Source organism: Hemicordylus capensis, chromosome 2 (genome assembly GCF_027244095.1).
Source record: "Hemicordylus capensis ecotype Gifberg chromosome 2, rHemCap1.1.pri, whole genome shotgun sequence".
Taxonomy (NCBI): domain Eukaryota; kingdom Metazoa; phylum Chordata; class Lepidosauria; order Squamata; family Cordylidae; genus Hemicordylus; species Hemicordylus capensis.
The window spans coordinates 292,166,416-292,183,279 of record NC_069658.1 but is presented as its reverse complement, the minus strand read 5'-3'; the positions used below and the strand labels follow the sequence as shown (position 1 = coordinate 292,183,279).

The 16,864-nt window shown below is 45.2% G+C and overlaps 1 protein-coding gene across 4 annotated transcripts in view; it reads right to left on the bottom strand.

The window, feature by feature from the left end:
• The window catches only part of GRM7 (glutamate metabotropic receptor 7), a 715,175-nt gene that overhangs the window by 64,335 nt on the left and 633,976 nt on the right, over window positions 1-16,864 (bottom strand). The gene's annotated exons all lie outside the window — the stretch shown is intronic.

Below are 16,864 nucleotides of genomic sequence, written 5' to 3'. Positions count from 1 at the left end.
TCTTGGGATGGAGGTCAGGTGTCTGATCTGGATCTGTCAGGTGCTGTGTGTGATGTCAGTCAAATAAAGAGATCTGTACACTCAACCCAAGATGCTAGATAATGATAAGTGAACTTCTCTCAGTTCAGTACAGTTCAATTCTGGTCTCTTTCCAGCAATACAAAGTAGACAGATAAAATACTTTAAACATTAATAATAATTCATCCTAAAGTATAACAATTGGATTAGGTATTAGAGTCTGTCTGATTCTGTTGGTCACCACGCAAAATTTGGCTACATTATGAGCCGGGTCTCACGATCCGTGAGACCCAGTTTGGTGGGGTGAGCTGGGAGGCAGCCCTGGGCAGCCGGATCAGCTGCCCACATACATGATTGCCAGCTCCGTGATGGAGCCGCAGGGGACTGGGGAGCTCGGGGGCGTGCAGCCCCCGGAAGCCCTAGTATGCCTTGCGCGAGCGCGCAGGGCATACTAGGGTGACCCCCGGAGCTGGGAAGTGGCTTTTCGCCTCCCCTCGGGGGGTCTACTCATGAGTAGGCATGGCGCGAAGCCGCACCGTGGCTACTCACTATCCAGAAAACCAGGTTTGCGGAGCACTCGCTCCGCAAACCTGGTTTTGGGGCAGGGGTTCTTGAGCGGGTTACCTGCTCTAGAACCACTGGGCTTGCAGCTGAGCCCAGTGGTTATGGCAATTCGGAAAAATCGGGCTAGGCTTTCCTAGCCCGATTTTTCTCAATCGTCAGAATAGCCCCTATATGTAACATCAGAGTAACAGTCAGTAAGAAAAAGACAAACAAAAAACTCATCTAAGTAGCCTGAAAATTTTCTTAGTCAAGGAGCTATTAAAAAAACAAAAAACAAGAATCTCAATAAAAAGTACAGTATAATAAAATATTGGCTTATAGATTCAACGGCTCCATCTCCATCTCACCCTCAAATGGGCATACTCATAAGGAATCTGCTTAAACCTACCTTCCAGAATTGCTGACAAGAGAGCATTAAAACATGCCAATGAGAACAGCCTTCTATACTTAGGCACCATTAATGTGCTAAGGTACCTAGCTGGTTTGAAGTTATATATTGTTATTCCAAGGTAAAACTAATTTGTAACATAACTTAGATTGTTTTGGTGTGTGATACCTAGGAGCCTTTGTTTGAGGGCTAATTTGGCAGATTCATGGTCCCACGCTGTCAATAACTCAGGAGAACATCCAAGTAAATAGAATTTTTGGGCTATTAGTAATTTTGATCACAATTGAAAGCCATCCCTCTTTTATCAAGAGTACCAAACAGGGAGAAAAATAAGCTTTAATTTTAGCTTTTGTAATTTTAAATTTTGTAAACTGTTCTCATTTTAGGCAGCTTTTTGGAGTTTTAATTGATTTTAATGTTTTATTTATTTGTATTGTTTTATTATTGTGAACCGCCCCGAGACTTTGGTTTGGGATGGTATAAAAATCCATTAAATAAATAAATAAATAAAATAAAATAAAATAAAATAAAATAATCATGAATTACATACCGCCAACCAGACCCTAGTTTCCACACTTGGTACACCTGCCTCGAAATGTAAAATCACATTACGCACACAGCAAGGCACTTGAAATAGGCTTCTCAAAAACTTGGTCTTGGCCTTGTTTCTAAGGTCGTGAAACTGGAATATAAGGAGATGGACTAACACTTTAGTTTTGTATAGTTTGATAGCAGCTGGGATAAACTGTCCACCTCTAGTTTGGAAAAAAAAATATGACAGCATCATCCACATAAAGGAGCACAGATATATGCTTAGATGCTTATTTTAGAGAGTGGTGATATACATTACTTAGCCTCATCGCCAAGGTATTTATATAAAAATTGAACAAAAGTGGGGCTAAAATGCAATCCTGCCTTACACCTTTTTGGGTAAGAAACATTTCTGAAAGCTGTCCATGTGCATTACATATAACTTGCAAGCAGTTGTTCTCATACAATCTGTAAATAATAAGAAGCAATCTCTAATCAATCAATGAGGTTTCTCCATAGAAGTTTTAAGTTTTCTCCATATTTTCTCCCACAAAATTAGATCAAAAGCGGCTTCTAAGGCTGAATGAGTATTTTGAGTATATTTTTCTACCAAATGACAAAAGACCAAGCCCTCTTTTAAGGGTGAACAACCAAACCTAAATCCAGCTTGCTCCTCCACTAGAATCTCTTCTGTCACAAACAATTTTTCATATAAATGACGAACATAACTCTTACTGATGATGTTTAATAAGCTTGTAGGGCTATAATTGACTGCATCGTCTCTCCTACCCTTTTTAAATATGGGGATTATTATGGCCAATCCCCATTCTTCAGAAATATGAGCCATCCAATCACTAAAAGTAAAAAGTGAGGCTAAAAAAGGGTCTCACCACTCTAAATTGTTTTTAATTATTCCAGATGAAATAAGATTACTCCCAGGGGCTTTGCTTGGTTCGAAATGAGTTATCAAATTGGCTATCTTTGTGGCCATACCTGGAGGCCACTCAAGGGGGAAAGCAGACACAGACTTCACCTCAAAGGAGTGGAATATAATTCCTTGGTGTATACATCACAAAAATGGGCTTCCCAGACTGCAGCTGAAATATGGCAGTCCAAACAGGTTCATATGCAGGTCTCTCTGCAACAAGGCACCAAAACTGAGCTGAATCTTTCGGCTTAGGTGCAGTGAAACGAGCAAGCGGACCAGATAATTTTAAACAATTTTTTAACCTTTCCCCAAATCCCCTTAGGATCCTATGGGGGTTGGGGGAAAAGGTTTTTTTTTTAATGGCCCACTTGTCCATTTCTTTTGTGGGTAGGTACCACCAATTATGCCCTGGAGCTACCCAGAGAAACAATGGGGTGTTTTGTGTTTCCCCATTGTTCCCTATGGCCAAAATGCTTGAAACATTCACTGTGACTTGTAATCACTGAGACTTTGTTGGGGGAGGCTGGTGTCCCAGTCTGGTCCCAGCTTCTACCTCCAGGGTATTCTGTAGAAGAGCAGGTGAGGGGACGTGGAGTGGCTATAAGGATAACATTTCCCTTACCAGGGTCCCTGTCGAGGTATCTGACCATATTGAATGTGTGTACCTAAGTTTGGGGACCAGGTATACTGATTGCCCCACTGCCCAATGGAATCCCGTACTGAGCTCACGGACTTGGTCATGGAACTTGAGTTGGAGTCTCACAGACTTTTGGTGCTGGGGGACTTCAATGTTCACTTCGGGACCAATTTGTCTGGGGCAGCTCAGGAGTTCATAGCAGCCATGACAACTATGGGCCTATCCCAAGTGGTCTCTGGACCGACACACATTGCAAGTCACATGCTTGATTTGGTCTTTTACTCTGATCAGGGTGGTGTTCCGTGGGTGGGGCCTCCTGTGATTTCCCCATTGTCATGGACGGACCACCATCTGGTTAAGGTTAGGCTTACAACCACTTTCCATCTCTGCAGGGGCGAGGGGCCTATTTGAATGGTCCGCCCAAAGAGGTTATTGGATCCAATAGGATTCCAAGAAGCCTTGGAGGGATTTAATGTTGGCTCTGCTGGTGATCCTGTTGATGCCCTGGTGCAAAACTGGAATAAAATGCTCACCAGGGTAGTAGACACGATTGCTCCTAAGCGTCCCCTCCGACCCGCTTCAAAACAGGCCCCTTGGTATACAGAAGATCTACAAAGGCAGAAGCGGCAAGGTAGGCGACTGGAGCCCAAGTGGAGAAAGACTCAACTCGAATCTGACAGATTACGACATAGAGCACATTTAAAGATCTATGCTAAGGCAATACGTGCGGCAAGGAAGCGGTTCGTTTCTGCCCGTATTGCATCTGCAAGTTCATGTCCAGCGGAGTTGTTCAGGGTTGTAAGGGGGATAGTAACTGCCCCCCCTTCCTTGAATCAGAATTTGGAGTCATCAGTGACCCGCTGTGATGTGTTTAAAGAGTTTTTTGCAGATAAAATATCTCGGATTCGGGCTGACTTAGATGGAGACTCCACAATTAATTTGATGTCTGAACTGGAGATGCCTAACAACTCCTCTTATACAATTCGACTGGATCAATTTCAGTTTGTGACTCCTGAGGATGTAGACAAGCTGCTTGGAGCGGTGAGGCCTACCACTTGTTCTCTTGACCCTTGTCCAACATGGCTTGTTCTATCTAGTAGGGAGGCTGTTGTGGGAGGCCTGGTAGAAATCATAAATGCTTCTCTGAGGGAGGGCAGGATGCCTCCTTGTCTTAAGGAGGCAATTATTAGACCTGTTCTAAAGAAGCCTGCATTAGATCCCTCAGAGTTGAGCAACTACAGGCCTGTTTCCAACCTCCCATGGCTGGGCAAGGTAACTGAGAGGGTGGTGGCCTCTCAGCTCCAAGAGGTCTTGGAGGAAACTGATTATCTAGACCCATGTCAAACTGGTTTTCAGGCGGGCTATAGAGTGGAGACTGCCTTGGTCGGCCTGATGGATGATCTCCAACTGGCAATTGACAGAGGAAGTGTGACTCTGTTGGTCCTTTTGGATCTCTCAGTGGCATTCAATTCTATCTACCATAGTATCCTTCTGGAACGTCTAAGGGTGTTGGGGGTGGGGGCACTGTTTTACAGTGGTTCTGCTCCTGCCTCTTGGACAGATTCCAGATGGTGTTGATTGGAGACTGTTGCTCTTCAAAATCTTAGCTTAATTATGGTGTCCCTAAAGGCTCCATACTTTCTCAAATGCTCTTTAACATCTACATGAAACCGCTTGGAGAGATCATCAGGGAATTTGGAGCGGGGTGTTATCAATATGCGGATGACACCTAAATCTACTTCTCCATGTCAGCTTCTTCAGGAGATAGCATAACTTCCCTAAATGCTTGCCTGGAAGCAGTAATGGGCTGGATGAGGGAGAATAAACTGAAACTGAATCCAGATAAGACGGAGGTACTTATTGTGCAGGCTAAGAACTCTCAAGATGATTTTGATCTCCCTGTTCTAGATGGGGTACACTTCCCCAAAAGGAACATGTTCGCAGCCTTGAGTACTTCTGGATCCACACCTCTCCTTGGTTTCTCAGGTTGAGGTGGTGGCCAGGGATGCTTTCTATCAGCTTTGGCTGATACGCCAGCTGCGTCCATTTCTTGAGATAAACGACATCAAAACAGTGATACATCTGTTGGTAAACTCCAGACTTGACTTCTGTAATGCACTCTATGTGGGGCTGCCTTTGTACATAGTCTGGAAGCTTCAGTTGGTACAGAACGCGGTGGCCAGGTTGGTCTCTGGGTCATCTTGGAGAGACCACATCACTCTTTTGTTGATAGAGTTACACTGGCTGCCAATAGGTTTCTGGGCAAAATACAAAGTGCTTGTCATAACTTATAAAGCCCTAGATGGCTTAGGTCCTGGGTATCTAAGAGGACATTTTCTTCATTATAATCCCCACCGCCCACTGTGGTCGTCTGGAGAGGTCCTTCTCCAGTTGCCACCAGCTCGGCTGGTGGCCACACGTGGACAGGCTTTCTCAGTTGCTGCCCCAGTCTGTGGAATGCGCTCCCTGCTGAGATACGATCCTCCCCATCTCTGACAATTTTTAGAAAGCATTTGAAAACCCACCTCTTCACCCAAGCTTTTTCTGTTCTTTCAAATTTTAAGGTTTTAATTTGTTGTGATTTTTAAATTGTTAAATTGTTTTAAGTTTTTGTATATATTTTAACTTGTTTTATACTATTGTTAACTGCCCAGAGATGAAAGTTTGCGAACCAGCCGGATTGGTTGTTTTGATGGAATGTTTCAGCCATTTACATCGCATTTCTAGCTTGAAACAGAATGCAAAATCTGTTTCATGCTGTAGTGGTCGTTGGAGTGTTCAGACCCTTCAGAACCTTCTGGGTGGGCCCTGACTGACTGCTGCCACCACCTGTACACAACCTGGGAAGGTTTTTTTCTTCCCCCTTCCCCCTGGGAGTATACCAGACTGAGTTGAACAGGATAACCAGTCCCCCTCACAGTTTCACTGAAGACCTGAAACTATAGAGTGATCACCTGGAAATTTTTTTAGAAAATTGCGGCTCCTTCGGCCTAGGGGTTGGGAGGCATGTGAATGGGGGGGCCACCTTTCCCTACTGAGCACTCATGAAACAGTATTAACAATTCAAAAAGCTTCATTATTAAAAGAAGACATACATTAGAGCAAATGGGAAAATACAGAAAGATAAGGCCTCAGCCTTATTAAGACACCCATGCAACACAGAGGGGGGTGAAATAATAAGCTAATGCAAGCTGACTACAATTACTGTCCCTACTATACCTTTATCTTGCTCCTTGGGGCTGTTATACCCCACAGGCCTCCAAGTCACCTTCTCGGCTCAAGCTGAGTAAAGCCTCAGGGAGAGAGACAGACAGGCACTTCACCACCTTCTCTTCTCTCCAAAACCTCAGAAGAAACTCCCCAAAGAAAAGAAACCCCTCCTCCCAAAAGAGAAGGCAGAACCAACTCTTAATTTAAGCTACATGCACATCCCTAAAACATACACCACAAAGCAATTCTTAAGTTCTTATTTAAGACTGTGTTCAGTGCTGCCACTGCTGTTCCAGGAAAATCAATGCAGACCTCTGAGAAGGTCAAATACACAGAATAGTGTTGTTTAATATCACACCAGACTAATTTTCTCTTTCAAGAAACTGAACATACCTAGTCTCACTAGACTTTGTATGGTTACTGCATTGCAGTCTCTACACCTGTGATCCTAAGCATTTCCTTTGACACAACTGCATGCATTTCTAGTGAAGTGTCATTGTATGGAAGGCTTACAGCTTGGATTGTTACAATAGCATGTGCCAATATGCACAAGTGTAACCTTACATAGGTTACATAGGTAGCTGATTTATACCAAGGCATACTGTTGATCCATTTAGCTCAGTATTATCGACAGCATTAAGTAGTTCAGAAGCTCCTGGTAGTTCCTGAGTTTATTTTTGGTAGCTCTCCAGGCATTTGGACCTGCTTCCCCTTTCCTTGGTGCCAGTTCTGCAAATCTGACTGGCTTGCTGATGGCTATGCCATTTTTAATCTCTCTTTTGTTGGTTGCTCAGAATTGCTTTTATTTTCTCTACCATTGATTTCTTGCTCCTCTCCCCTATCATGCAGTATAATTCTCTTAGAATTTAGAGTTTTGATGTAAAGTTATTTATTCATTTGCTGTAAATTGTTGTGCAAACTGCTATTTTGCAATCATTATTGCCTCCCCGAGCCATTTTGTGACTGCTCTGCCTTTCCAAGATGCTATTTCATGCTGATATACCATGAAATAGCATCTTGGAAATTATTTTCCAAAACTCACCAGGGCAGGGGGCGGGGGACAGTTGCTGGAAGCACAGGGCGGAGCACTGGTTTTCTGGTACTGAACATGAATTCTCCCCTTTACTAAGCAGGGTATGCCTTCATTTGCATTTGGATGGATGACTACATTTGAGCACTAGAGTTGCCAACTAGGGACTTTTATAGAGAACAGGAGACTATTTGGGGGACCAAATGACTTTTTCCCCTACTAGGAGGAATCCAGACTACTTTGGGGATCAAACAACCTTTTCTACATGTGGTGTCCGAAGTTCTGGGGAGCAGCTGGAACATTTTGTTCACTCAGAACACTTTGCTCTCATGAGCAGATTCTCTTCCTCTGTCTCCTTCCCCTTCTTACTGACCAGCTATCCAATGGGGGAGCCAGAGGGGAGCTTTTGCTTTAGTGGCAGCTTGCAGAGCCACATGATGCAGGTACATGTATAGGTGGGCCCGGCAGCTGCAGATTCATGGGTGTGACATCCACGGGACAAGCAGGGACAAATGCCACGGGGCCCAGAGAGGGTCAGGGGGCCCCCAAGCAGGCCACCCCTGCCCTACCCCGCTGCCACCCCTGCCCCTCTGCTATTTCTTATCTGTTGGCCTCTGGGGGGCGGGGTGAGCCAAGCGAGGCAGGCCATCCCCTGTGGCGGCAGCAGGCACTGTGGCTAGCAGGCCTCTCCAGCTGAACTGCGTGCCTGCGCAGTTTGACTATGGACGTTCCATGACTGTTACCTCACGGACATGCAATGGCCATATTCAAACTGTGCAGGCCAGTCAGAGAGGCCCGCCAGCCACAGCACCTGCTGCTGCAACAGGGGTGGCCTGCCCCACTTGGCTCACCCCCCAGCCCCTGGAGGCCAAGTTAAGAAGTGGGCGGGGGGGGCAGGGGCAGTGGCAGTGGCAGGAAATGAGAGTAAATTCTCTGGTAGGAAGTGAGAGAATCCACTCTCTGTCATTTCCTACCAGATAATCTGAACACCTCAGAAATTGAAAACAACAAAACCCAGTGCCGCATGGACTTGTGGTTTGCCGGGGGGGGGGGTTGCTACCTTATGTGCACTACACCCCACCCCACTCTGGGCCACCCTGTTGCTCCCATGTGGAGTTATGGAGCTGCTGAAATCCCCATTATTCCCTATGGGGAAAAGCGTAAAGACGCACAAACTTAAGAAATTCTTTAAAAATCACCCCTTTCACCAATTTATTCGAAATCTAGGTGGTAGCAAGCACCCATTGAGGCACTACCACCTGACCCACTGCTCTGCCCCCAAAACCCCTTTTCTGTCCAAAATCTGCCCCAAAGACATGCCAACTTCAAAAATTCTTTTAAAATCACCCCTTTGCCCAATTCCTTTGAAATCTGGGTGGTAGCTTCCTTGCACCATTAGGCACTACCACCCACCACAACCAACTCTGGGCCATCCTGGTGCCCCCCACATGGAGCTATAAGACAGCTGAAATCTCCATTATTCCCTATGGGAAAATGCTTAAAGATGCACAAACTTCAAAAATTCTTTAAATATCACCCCATTGCCCAATTTCTTTGAAATTTTGATTGTAGCTTCCACCATTTGGGCACTACCACCCACCCCACTCTTTAGGCCCTGGGACCCTTTTTAAATAAAATAAAATAAAATCCAAATCGATACAGATTCTGAAAATTCGGGTACTAATCAAATCTGGGGTGATTCGGGGGGCAGATTTGGACCCAAAACAAATCAAGGTGATTCAATTAGGGTACAAATCAAATCAAAAAAATCAATTCATGCACATCCCTAGTAAATAGTACACATCTAAGTAAGAGGGAAATCTGAAATAAAAAAGAGCAAAAAATTTAGTTCTCAGGTACTCTAGTGTATTAAATCCATTTATTCTCCATTCAGTTTCAACTATTCTTGTAGTGGGTGCATTTGTAAAAGAGACTGATGACTCTAGTTCTAGAAAACACATCAAGCAATAAAGCACAATTTTAGCTTCCTGCACAATTGCTTCCATCAAATAGGGTAAATCTTCTTTTATGAGAGGTAAGTGCCCGAATCAGTCATATGTCTGTCCTGATGTACCACTATTGATAATGGAAAAATAATAACATATACTGCAGAGTACAGTGGTTTTAAGAAGTTTTACAAGCCTCAATCAATGTAACTGGTACCTTAATCAATGGATGCTTTTATTGCCAGTTATACTGTGGCCTCTGGCTGTGGCTGCTCTGGAGGGAGTCTGTGCAGCTTTGAGGCCCAGGAGTGACTCAGCAGTCCCTGCATGCCATCTGCTGCCAAGAGTGGCCATCTCTGGCCTATAAAGGGATGCTGCTTGTGGAGGCAGACCCACCACCAGTGGGGTTGCCAACAAAGGGGCGACACCAAAGGGGGTCACCCCTTTGGGGAAGCCACCTCAGGGGTTAACAAGGGCAAGGGCCAGGCCTCCTGGCCCTGGGACTTTTTGTGTGGTAGTGGTGATTGAGTGGGTGGGTATAGAACACTCTGGCTTCTGTTTTAACCATCTCTTTGGTGAAACATGCTTAGTGTGTCTAGGGTTGTCTGAAGATGGGGAGACAGGGGCGTATCTGCTAATTGTGCGGCAGCAATTCCAGTGGTGGTGGGGAACAGAAGAAGTAACATTGGCAGGTCAGCAGGCTGTTCCAGGGAAAGGGGAACTGGAAATCCGCTTTCAGCTGTCCTGCCAGCTCTTTGACCTTGGGGAGGTCAACCACCACCCAACCACCCTTGGTACCTCCTTGCTCCTTTGTAATGCCATATCAGTTCTGAACAAATCAGAAACCATCCATGATCTGATTCTGGATGAAGGAGCCAAACTGGTATGTGTTACGGAGACCTGGTTGAGGGAGGCTTGGGGCCCAGTCTGGTCCCAGCTTCTCCCTCCAGGGTACTCTGTTGAGGGACCGTAGGCTGGGAGGTGAAGTGGCTGTGGTCTATAAGAATAACATCTTCCTTACCAAGATCCCTGTTGGTGTCAGACCATATTGTATCTGTGTACTTAGGTTTGGGGACCAGGGATAGATTGGGACTTCTGTGGGTATACTGATCACCCCGCTGCTCAACATAGTGGGGTGTGTTTAACTGCCTTGTGATTGTTTTAATTAAAGGTGGCATATAAATGTAACAATAACAAGAATAAAAATAAACATAGTCTGTAACTAAGCTGACGGACTTGATCTCGGGTTTGGTGTTGGAGTTCCCCAGGTTTGTGGTGGTGGTGGGACTTCATTTCGGGACCAAATATATCCAGGGCACCTCAGGAATTCATAACAGCCATGACAACTATGGGCCTATCCCAAGTGGTCTTGGGATCAATGCACATTGCTGGTCACATGCTTGATTTGGTCTCACTCTGATCAGGGTGGTGTTCCATAGGTGGGGACTCCTGTGATTTCCCCATTGTCATGGGCGGACTACAATCTGGTTAAGTTTGGACTCACAATCACTTCCAACCTCCACAGGGCAGAGGAGCTATTAGGATGTTCCATCCAAGAAGGTTATTGGATTCAATAGGATTCCAAGAAGCCTTGAAGGGATTTAGTGTTTGCTCTGCTGGCAATCCTGTTGAAGACCTGGTGGAGAACTAGAACAGCAAACTCACCAGGGAGGTAGACATGATCACTCCTAAGTGTCCTATCCAACTTGCTTAAAAACTGGGCCCTTGGTATACAGAAGAACTACAGGGGCTGAAGTGGAGAAGTAGACGACTGGAGCGCAAGTGAAGAAAGGCTCAAATCCGACAGATTGCAACATGGAACACATTCTAAGATCTATGTTCAGGCAATACATACAGCAAAGAAGCGATTCTTTTCTGCCCAAATTGCATCCACAAGTTCACATCCGGCGGAATTATTCAGGATTGTGAGAGGGCTAGTTTGTGCCCCTCCTCCCTTGAATCAGAATTTCGAACCATTGATTACCCACTATGATGTGTTTAATGAATTCCTTGTGGGGGAAATCTCTTGTATTCAGGCCAGCTTAGACTCAGTCTCCACAATCACTTCAGTGTCTGTTGTGGAGGTGTCCAGCAATAGGGGTGCCAGTTTGGTCTGGCACCTCCTCGACACCGCCCCCCATTTTTCGGTCTGAATGGGTGCATTTTTTTAAAAAAAAACCCTTCTTTAAAAATCACTTACCCCTTCAGGGGACTTCCTCTAAGTGGTGGTGGTGGTCCGTGGGGGTTCCCCCTCCCTCACCAGCCTCCTTGCCACCCTAACCGGCTGTTCAGCCAGCTCTTCAATGGGCCTCTGCATGGCCTGGGTCATCCAACAGCCAGTTAGGGTAGCAAGGAAGCTGGCGGGGGGAGAGGAAACCCCCATGGACCCCCTGTCACCTAGAGGAAGTTCCCCGGAGGGGGTAAGTGACTGGACAGGGGGTGGTTCAACATCGAACCTGTTTGCACACCTATATCCAGCAATGCCTCTTGTGTGGTTAGGTTGGGTCAGATCCGTTCCAGTTTGTTACTCCTGAGGATGTGGATGAGCTGCTTGGAGCGGTGTGGCCTACCACCTGTTCTCCTGACCCTTGCCCGACATGGCTTATAATATCTGTCAGGGGGGTTGTTGTAGAAGGCCCGGTAGACACCATAAATGCCTCTCTGAAGGAGGGCAGGATGTTTCCTTGTCTTAATGAGGCAATTATTAGATCACTTCTAAAGAAGCCTGCGTTGGATCCCTCAGAGTTGAGTAACTACAGTTGTTCCATGGCTGGGCAAGGTAATTGAGAGTGTAGTGGCCTCCCAGCTCCAGATAGTCTTGGAGGAAACTGATTATCTAGACCATTCAGAATGGACTTTGGGTGGGCTCTGGAGTGGAGACTGCCTTAGTCGGCTTGATGGATGATCTCCAATTGGGAATCAACAGAAGAAGTGTGACTGTTAGTATCAAAAGCCGCTGAGAGGTCCAAAAGTACTATCGACCATAGTAGCCTTCTGGAGTGTCTGAGGGGGTTGGGAGTGGGGGGCACTGCTTTGCAGTTGTTCTGCTCCTACCTTTTGGGCAGGTCCCATATGTTGTCCATTGGAGACTATTGTTCTTCCAAATCTGAACTATTGTATGGTGTCCCTCAGGGCTCCCTGTTGTCTCTGATGTTGCTAAATATCTACATGAAAACATTGATTTGGTGCAGGGTGCTATCAGTATGCTGATGAAACCCAAATCTATTTTTCCATGTCAACATCATCCAGAGAGGGCATAACCTCCCTAAATGCCTGCACGGAGGAGGTGATGGGCTGGATGAAGGATAACAAACTGAGACTGAATCTAGATAAGACAGAGGTATTCATTGTGCAGGGTTGAAACAAGGGAGATGAATTTGATCTGCCTGTTCTGGATGGGGTCACACTTCCCTGGAAGGAACAGGTACTCAGTCTGGGGGTAGCCCGGGTCGAGGCATAGGCCAGAGCTGCTTTCTATCAGCTTTGGCTGATACACCAGCTGTGCCCATTTCTTGAGATAAACAGCCTCAGAACAGTGGTATATAAGCTGATAGCCTCCAGACTGGATTACTGCAATGTGTTCTATGTGGGGCTGCCTTTGTATGTAGTCCAGAAACTACAGTTGGTCCAGAATGCAGCAGCCAGGTTGGTCTCTGGGTCATCTCCAAGAGACCATATTATTCCCGTATTGAAAGAGCTGCACTGGCTGGTGATAAGTTTCCAGGCAAAATACAAGGTCTTGGTTATAACCTATAAAGCCCTAAATGGCTTGGGCCCTGGGTATTTAAGAGAACATCTTCTTTGTCATGAACCCCACCACCCATTGAGAATATCAGGAGAGGTCTGTCTGCTGTCTGTCACCAGATGAGCCACTGGCTCGTCTGGTGGCTACTCAAGGTTGGGCCTTCTGTGCTGCTGCCCTGAAGTTTTGGGATGTGCTCCCTACTGAAATAAAAGCCTCCCCATTTCTGACAGTGTTTTAAAAAACTTTAAAGACTCATCTATTCAGCCAGGCTCTTAATTAAATACTACTTTAATAGTTTTAACATTGTTTTAAAATATTGTTTTAAAATTTAAAATTGTTCTAATGTGTTAACTTTTTCTACTGCCATTTATTTTTAACCAATGTTTCCATTATTCTGTTATCTTCTTTTAACTAATATTTTATCTTTTCTGTTGGCATCTATTTTGTTTTGTTGTAAATCACCCAAAGACATAAGTTTTAAGTGGTATAAAAGTAAGTTAAATAAATAAATAAATTGATAAATATATATATATCCCTCAGAAATTCTATGGAGCTTAGATAAAAGTACATACCACTGCCATTCAGGCTGCAGAGATGGATTGATTTGCTACCTGTGCCAGATATTATGAAAAAGAAACTTAAAATATGTTTTTTCTTCAAAAAATGTGTTGAACATTGACAGCTATTTTGCAAGGTACATGTGTGCCAAACCCTTATTGTCATGACACCCATATCATTTGGACTCAGGACCCTCAAAAAGTTCAACTAAAATGTGAGGGGAGTTGGTTCCATATACAGTGGGTATAGGAAAGAATCACCCCCTTTGATAGACCTTAAATTCTGGTTCCCTTACATCCTGAAATGAAAACACAAAGAAAATTCCCTTCACCAGCTGTACTTATCCAATGCAACCTATAACATCCAACTGAAAAACATCACAATTACAGTCCAGAAAAAGTGTCAGAAATAAAAAACAAGAATTACTGAGATTGAAAAATCACCCCCCCCATGTCAATATTTTGTTGAACCACCTTTTGCTTTAATAACAGCCTTGAGTCTGTTGGGATACTTCTCTATCAACCTTGCACATCTAGACGGAGCAATATTTGCCCACTTCTCCATACAGAACTGTTCAAGTTCGGTCACATTGGATGGTAGGTGTTGGTGGACTGCTATCTTCAAATCTCTCCACAGATTTTCTATGGGATTTAGGTCTGGGCTCTGACTGGGCCACATGAGGACATTCACTTTCCCCCCCTTCAGCCACTGTGTGGTCAATTTTGCTGTGTGCTTTGGATCATTGTCATGTTGAAAGGTGAATCTTCTGCCCATCCTCAACTGTCTGGCAGAGGGTAGCAGGTTTTCTTCCAGAATCTGATGGTATTTTGCCCCATCCATTTTTCTTTCTACCCTAACGAGAGCCCCAGTCCCTGAGGCAGAGAAACAGCCCCACAACAGGATGCTGCCACCTCCATGCTTCACTGTAGGTATGGTGTGTTGTGGATGGTGAGCTGCGTTGGATTTACGCCAGGTGTACTGTTTGGTGTTGAGGCCAAATAGTTCAATCTTGGTCTCATCTGACCATAAGACCTTTTTCCATTTGGCATCAGAATCTTCAAGGTGCCTTCTGGCAAAGCTCAAACGAGCTTTAATGTGGCCTTTCTTGAGAAGTGGCTTTCTCCTTGCGACCCTCCCGAACAAGCCACATCTGTGGAGCGCTCGTGAAATTGTTGTCACATGCACAGAACCACCACTCTTTGCTATGAAGTCCTTTAACTCCTTCAGAGTGGCCATTGGCCTCTTGGTAACCTCTCTTAACAGTTTCCTCCTTGCTCTTCCATCCAGTTTGGAGGGCCGACCGGATCCAGGGAGGATAGCAGTCCACCAACACCTACCATCCAATGTGACCGAACTTGAACAGTTCTGTATGGAGGAGTGGGTAAATATTGCTCCATCTAGATGTGCAAGGTTGATAGAGAAGTATCCCAACAGACTCAAGGCTGTTATTAAAGCAAAAGGTGGTTCAATAAAATATTGACATGGGGGGGTGATCCTTTTTCAATCTCAGTAATTCTTGTTTTTTATTTCTGACACTTTTTCTGGACTGTAATTGTGATGTTTTTCAGTTGGATGTTATAGGTTGCATTGGATAAGTACAGCAGGTGAAGGGAATTTTCTTTGTGTTTTCATTTCAGGATGTAAGGGAACCAGAATTTAAGGTCTATCAAAGGGGGTGATTCTTTCCTATACCCACTGTATAGCCCATATATAGTTCCATATGTATCACTCTAAAACTAAGAGAGTGATTTTGCTTGTACCAGGGTGGCTCGTCAATGAGGCAAGGTAAGGATCTCAGGTGTGGGTTCGCAAAGGGCCTGTGAGTGTGGGTACCCCTCCTCATCCTTCCCGGGGGGTGTCACCCACTTGCCTGATGCTGTCCCCAGCCCCAGCCTCCTTGCCACCCTCTGCATGATTTATATTATCACTCATATTGCCTCACCCTCCTTGCTGGTCTTCCTTATGGCAGGAGAGCTGGTCTGGTGATAGCAAGCATGAGTTTCCCACCATGCTAAAACAGGATCCACACTGCTTTGCATTTGAATGTGATACAACATGTGATCACTGTAAGATATTCCCCATAGGAGATGGAGCCTCTCTGGGAAGAGTATCTACATGCTTGCATGCAGAAGGTTCCAAGTTCCCTCCCTGGCATCTCCAAGATAGGGCTGAGAGAGACACCTGCCTGAAATCTTGGAGAAGCCACTGCCAGCCTGTGTAGGCAATACTGGGCTAGATGGATCAATAGTCTGACTTGGTAGAAGGCAGCTTCCTATGTCTACTGTTTCCTTCCCACCCCCCGCCCTGCACTTCAGCACATCCAGATTCCCCTCATCTCCCTGCGCTGGCCTCACCTTCAACATGCTGTGTCCTGGGCTGTTAACACTTCAAATGCTTCCTGCTGGCTGGCTTCATTGCTGCTAATCCCCACAAAGGAGCTGAATGGATGGATGGGGGGCCAATGACATGTGTGAAAGTCCCAGCTCCAGGTACAAGGGAAAATACACAGAGTGTGGTGGCAGGCAGGTGGGTGACACCCATGTGGATGTATGCTCCAAGCTGTCTCACTTCTACTTGTAAGATTACAAAGAAACATGCATCTAGCAATACCTGCTGCTCCTTTGCTGACCTGCCTCTTGTTGGCAGCTGCAATGCATTGCATTGCAATGAGCTCATTAGCTTTTCATCTGCCTGGGTTTAGCAAGAACCACAGCTGGTTGCTCAGCATGAGCAAAGCTTGGGGCAATGTGTCCCAACATCAAAATAGCAAAGACTGAATGGGATGCCCTCACCCCTCTCTTTCATAAGAGAAGGCAGTAGCCAGTGAGCAGACTCTATTTCAAAAGGTGAATTAACCAGGAATCCTCTGTTCCTCAAGAGATAAACATGGAGGACTCCTTGGGAATCACACAGATAAGCAGCAAATTTCTCAACCCAATCTGAATTAACTCAACTCAAGGATTCAGGGAAATGAGCACATCAAAACTAGAAATATGCAATTTTGTACACCTGGAGGCATCCTATTCTTAAGACAGTCAGCTCAGCACAGTTCTATTCAACATGTATAATACATCTATATAACTTTACACTTGCCTTTTTGGGGCAAGATCCACTCAGCAAGATTAGCTTAAAATAGCAATGAGCGTCTTTGTCTTTCACAGAATCTGCCACCCTCTTGGAGGGGAGCACAACTTGGAAATTACCTCCACACACATTTCAAGGTATAAGTACCTCCAGCCAAAGCACATGGCTGCAGAATCTGCTTGGATCACTATCCCATGGTCTCTCAAACTGGCAAGTAGTAGCCCT